The following is a 6,195-nucleotide window of genomic DNA, read 5'->3' as shown; positions in this document are numbered from 1 at the left end:
GGTCCTGAGAACCAAACACAGGTCCTCTGCCGAAATAATAAACCTTCTGACCTCCTGAGCCATCTCCCCACCAAGACACTCTGGGTTTTCGGGGTTTCTGTTGTCTCATCAACTTCTCATGCATATGATTTTATTAGTATCTTGTCTCTCAATGAGTGTTCAGCTCAAGTAAGAGGATGATTCTCCTGTCCAATCAGTGGCTCGTAGCTTCTGCGACCCTTTGTTTTATTCTCTCCGTTTCTGGGTGAATCCGGCCAACCTGACCTGTGTTATGTTCTGCTGTCCACTGCTTTGGAAGGTACTTCCTTCCCTTCCTGAGCACTACGTAGCTGGTTAGGTTGCCTGAAATATCGGTGACTCTTTTTCTCTTTGGAATGTAGGAATTGATAGTGATAAACATTCTCATTGGTGTGAATTAAACTGTTTGTTTAAAGTTCCCGTTGTGTTTCAGCGAGAACCTGGCCATGGAGGAGGTCAGAGAGACCCTCTACTGTGACAAGGAGACATTTAGCAGTATCTATCAAATGCTGACAACTCTGGGACGAGGAACCTTTGCCACAGTCAAACTGGCCTTTCACATGCCCACTGTCAGCTACGTGGCTGTGAAGATTCTGGCAAATGTGAATGGGGACTGCGCCCGGAACAACAATGAGGTTGATATAATGAGATCCCTCGTTCATCCGCATATAATCAGGTTCCTTCAGGAGGTGCAGACACGGGACATGACGTATCTCATAATGGATTACGCCTCCAAAGGGGACCTGTTGCGTCAGATTCGCAAACCGGGAGGCTTACAGGAGTGCGAGGCTCGAAGGCTGTTTGGACAGGTAGTACAGGCAGTGAAGTACTGCCACGACAACTGTATCGTCCACAGGGACATTAAGGCAAATAACATCTTGATCGATGCCTCTGGAAATGCCAAGCTCTGTGATTTTGGCCTGGCAGTCAGAGTTGTCCCTGGGACAAAACTAAAGATTTTCTGCGGCACTCTGGCCTACTGTGCCCCGGAACTCTTTGGAGTGGAGCCATACGATGGCTATGCCAGCGATGTTTGGAACTTAGGCGTGCTCCTCTACTACATGGTGGCCAGGCACCTTCCGTTCCAAGCGAGCTCTCCTATGGGGTTGAAGCAGCAAATTTTGGCTGCAAACTTCAGCGTTCCTCATCATGTCCCACTTGATATTTTCAATGTAATCGTGGAAATCTTCATGATCAGCCCCAACAGGAGGCCCACCATCAGTCAAATCCTGACGCGCCCCATGATCAGGGACAGCCAGGCACGGGCATCCATCCAGAGTCTCCCAGGCACCCTGAGCCCTAGCATTGTCGGCACCATGGCAGGTGAAGAAATACTTGAGTGTCTAGAAGACCAAAAATTTAATCAGGCGACGGCCACACACCTGAGTCTGCAATACCAGGCACCCGGGGGAGACAGCTGCCATCACCGGGTGAAACCCACAAAACCCATGGAGCCAGGCCTTGTCCTCAACCTGGCCGATCTTCACACCTTTTCTGGGACTCTCAGGAAAGCTGCTGAGCCTACTTCCCCAACCTTCATCGTGCCATCTGAGCCCCAGGAGAAAGAAGATGGGAATTCCAGGCAGGGTGGCAGAAGGCATAGCGTGCCTGCCACCCTGTGCTGCCAGCCAAGGAGGATCCACCTTGCCCACCTATCCCACCTGCGCTGTCCTGTGGCTGATTCCCTCATGAGCAGCAGCCTGGACAGCAGCAAGAGTTTCTCTCCATCGATGATCAGGTTGTGTGGCAGCCTGACGGCGAGTGCCCAGCCATTTTGCTCTCTGTACCACCCTCATGGGGCAGACCACAATGAGGCAGCAAATGATGCAGAGAAAGGCTGGAGCTCACTGGGGACGGCTCTGCGTGTAACCCCCAAAGGCTCCTCCCTTGGAGACACACTGCAGGAAGAAGTGACCACCAGACAGGAAGAGGCCATCAGCCATGGTCAGCGCCAGGATGCCGGGCCAGCTTCCTCCCAAAACCAGAGGCATCAACGCTGGAAGAGGGTCAAGAAAACCATTGTCAATGGCTTCCGACACCTATGTTGCTGCCTGCCTCCTGCAGAGAGTAACCATGCCTCCCATGAGAACCAGGCTCCACAGTCAGGGAATCCTAGAGGCACCCACAGAACCAGGTGAGCACCTTTCTCACTTCATCTGATTTGTACTTTTCCGCCTGTCCTTTGTGATAAATGATGCCTGTGTCCACTCGTGGCACACTGTGAGCATAACAATCTGTCACTTCAGAAAGACCAGGTGTCCCCTGCAGTGTGACCTCAGGCTTGTTGAGCAACATGGGGACAGCAGAGATGCTGAGTGAAGTGGGGAGAGGTGGGGGCAAGGCCAAAGGAGGCAAAGATTCCTTGGAGGACCAGTCAGGTACTTGGGCGCTGCAGGGCAGTGCACTAAGTCTTGTGTGTTTTGAAGTCACTAAGAGTCTCCTTCCTGTGCCTTTCTCTTTGAAGCCCCGAAGAGGTCAAGCCCCAGCTCAGTGGCTTCTGAGCCACGAGTTGGGGATCGGTCTGGATGAGATTCAGACAGCCCCTCTGGGGACCCATGCCAGATGCCCAGGACACTGTCTGGCCACAGGCACCTCCCGCAGAGGAAGCGCTGTCTACTCCAGAGAACATCTATCTCTCCAGGTAAAATCCCAGGCAGGAAGGGTAGGCTTCCCACAGGGTCTAGCTCAGTGTGGAGGACTGAGGTGCAAAGGTGCCCTAGGCTGTCTTGTGGAACAATAGCGCCTTGCCCTCTCCCCATGCCTGCGGAAACATCAGAAGAGGTGCTCTGGGTAGTGACTGTCCTTTGCCCCGTTTCTCTGCAGAGAACATGGTCTTCTCCATAGAGTGAGACTTCCCTCCCCCAAGGAGAGTATTCCTAGTCAGCCTGCTCTAAGTTGGGTTGCCAGGTTGAAAATGTGTCCTGCAAGCAGCCCTGTAGGACCGACTCCTCTAGAGGGCAGGCTCCTGCAAGAACCTTTAGCAGGAATCCCCACAAGTCATCCCAGCAGGTTCCATTGCTTGAGTCCTCAGACCCAAAGCTTGGGAAAATCTGAGCTGGGGAGTGAGTGACCCCAGGGCAGCAGAGTCCCCCCTCTCCACCAATTCTGCCTTCCAGCTACTCACCTCCTGCCTCTGCCTGCTTGCTCCTTCAAGGCCACCATTCTCATCAGTGACAACCAGCTCCTGCACTTACCACCATGTGCCACACCATGAGGGACTGGTAGGTGTCAGATTGGAGTGAAACCTGAAAACCTAATGAGGGGTCAGCAACCTGCTGTGCCTCCTGCCTCCAGCTTGCCTGAGTCTGCCTGAGTCTGCAACTGGCCAGTGAAATTCTTTAAGAAGGCTTCTGTTTTTCTCAGCCTTTTAAAGGTGAGCAGGCTTTTCCACTTCTTTTGGAGATGGGTGGGGTGTGCTTCCCGGAAGCTGCCTCGTCCATGCCACAGTCACATTGGTAAAATCTCATCTCGTGTTCTTTCTGCCTAGACCTTGTCAACCTGTGACAGCAAGAGACCCAGAGAAGACTGTGCGACTGGTGTGGTGGTCCATCTCTCCAGCTGTCTTCCTCATTAGAACCATCCTGGGTATCTTCTATATTCAAGAATGTGTCCCAGCCGGGCGGTGGTGGCGCACGCCTTTAATCCCAGCACTCGGGAGGCAGAGGCAGGCGGATCTCTGTGAGTTCGAGGCCAGCCTGGTCTACAAGAGCTAGTTCCAGGACAGGAACCAAAAGCTACGGAGAAACCCTGTCTCAAAAAATCAAAAAAAAAAAAAAAAAAAAGAATGTGTCCCAGCATTCAGCGCAGGTCGTTGTGATGGCGGATATCCCGGCCTCTGGTGCCGCTCTATTCTCCTGCCTCCCCCCCAAATTTTATGGCGAAATCTCCAGACTCGGATCCCCCTCATTTCTCCTTGGAGCGCTGCGGTTACAAGATACAGAATTGTGGCTTATTCGAGCCCCTCCAGACTTTACCCCACAGTGGTGAGTGGTCACTCCCACCCTGCCCGCTAGGAGAATCCCCCAAACACACACACACACTGGAAACTGAACCCACCCCACACTGTGAACCTAGAACTGTAGACAGCCTTTCTGATAACCCGGACAATCAGCCATGTTCTGTCTAGCCCAGGCTGGTTTCTTAAGTCCCAGCATTGTCTGGCCTCGGTTTCTTGAGTCTGGAACTACAAGTGGGTGTCACATGTTCTTTTGTTTTGGAGAATCATTTTTAGTTTGTTTGTTTGTTTGTTTGTTTGTTTTTCAAGACAGGGTTTCTCTGTAGCTTTGGAGTCTGTCCTGCTGTCCTGGAACTAGCTCTTTTAGACCAGGCTGGCCCTCAAATCACCTGCCTCCCGAGTGCTAGGATTAAAGGCGAGCACAGCCACCACTGCCTGGCTTTGTTTTGGAGAATCTTAACATCCTATGCAGTAGTTAAACTCGGATCTTTCTGCTTCTACCTCCCAAGGGCAGCTACCGAGCCCAATTTTATACAATGCTGGTGATGAAATCCAGGGCCCATTCATACTAGGCACAAACTCCATATCTGAGCCTCATCCCACGCCTGCCTGCCTTAAACATTACTTAGCCATTTTGATGGGGATTAGATTTAATGTCAGCACTCAGGCGACTGAGGCAGGAAAATGGTAGACTTCGCGGCCAGCATGAGATAGGGAATACCAAGCTAGCATCACACACAAAGGGTCTGTCTCAAGAAACAGCCAGGAGCCGGGTAAAGCCAGGTCGTGATGGTGCAGCACATGGGAGGCAAAGGCTGGTGGATCTCCGAGTTCCCTGCCAGCCTGGTCTACAGAGTGAGTTCCAGGACAGACAGGGCTACACAGAGAAACCCTGTTTTGAAAAGCAAATATTAAAAAACGAAGCAAGCAAGCCAGGAACGGTGGCACGTGTCTGTTTGCAGTACCTGGGAGGTGATGCAGGCTGATCAGGAGTTCTAGGCCTCACACAGGCCCCACACAACAGAAGTTAGTTGAGACAAAACTCAGGGTTTTAGCACCCTAGACTAGAAAAGCTGCTTCTTCTAGCCCCGGCCTCCCGCTTTGCAAAGGATCTAGCCAGCCTCTGCCTTCTCCCTTTCTTTCCTCAGCCTCAATGGGTGGCATGTGCCTCTCTCTGGCTCAAAGACTGTTAAGGGCAAACTGGATGGCAAGAGATGCTGATGCCAGGTCCTTACCGGCAGCCCTCAAGCTGGAGAAGCCACCTTGCTGGCATCGTCAACAGAGGTGGGAGGAAGACTCACTTGCCTTTTGTAGAGTTCTTCAACCCTGTCCTTGTCTGTTCCCCTTCACTGCTGACTGTCTGTACCTTGTACTCATGGTCGTCTATTTTCTTTGCAAAAGCATTTGACTCTTAAACCCCACAGTGGCATATCTTTTGGTTCCTTCTAATGAAGAATCCTTTCTTTTTCTCTCCTCTTGTTTGGACTCCGGTTTACTGTATGTAGTCCCGGCTGCCAAGGATCTTCGATCATCCTGCCCTCAGCCAACTGAGTGTAGGTGGTATAGGTATGTAACTTGTCTCAGTGGGTTTTAGAAGATTTACTTTTTAAATCATTTATGTAGGGGTAAATATCCTTCATCTTTAATCCTTCTGCCTCTGCATAGAAATGTAGGGATTACAGGAATACCACACCAAGCCTGGTTTGTTTGGTTCTGGAAACGAAACCCAGGTTTCTGCATGGTGGGCAAGAGTTACCCCAACTGAGTCACATCTGGAGCTCAGGGAGTCTAGCCTCAGACTTCGTATTTCTCTCTGTAGCTGAGAAATACCTCCTGATGGAACTGCAGATCTTACTCATTGACCCTGATTTTTCTCTTGCTTTCTTTCTGTCTCTCTTTCTCTCTCACTTTTTTTCTTTAAGCCTTTCTAGATGACCTGTTTTTCTGACTGAGAGTCTTTAGAAGTTGCACACACAAGGGGTGTAGCTGGACACCACTCTTCTTCTGAAGCTAGTGAGCTGTATTCTGGGTGGGAGGGAGGAAGAGGAGGCTGTCCCAGTCATGTGTCATCTCAGAGTCCCCAGACTCTCCCCTGTGTATCCAGGCAGCGTTGAAGGTATGTTCTGACCAGAAGCCCTCGAGTCGCCCGCAACTAACTCCCTATGCACCTGCGTTAAACAAAATTTAAGTCACCAGCCCTAACCAGCCCATGTCCCGAACTC

At 51.2% G+C, this 6,195-nt stretch overlaps 1 pseudogene; it reads left to right on the top strand.

The window, feature by feature from the left end:
- Positions 1–464: 464 nt before the first annotated feature.
- LOC121444214 lies at positions 465–1,365 on the top strand (annotated as a pseudogene).
- The last annotated feature ends 4,830 nt before the right edge of the window (positions 1,366–6,195 follow it).

This window comes from Microtus oregoni, unplaced genomic scaffold (assembly GCF_018167655.1).
Source record: "Microtus oregoni isolate MIOR12 unplaced genomic scaffold, Mior012 000118F_ref0000498, whole genome shotgun sequence".
NCBI lineage: Eukaryota > Metazoa > Chordata > Mammalia > Rodentia > Cricetidae > Microtus > Microtus oregoni.
Note: the sequence above shows the minus strand (reverse complement) of the source record. Positions and strands in the feature narration are given on the sequence as shown.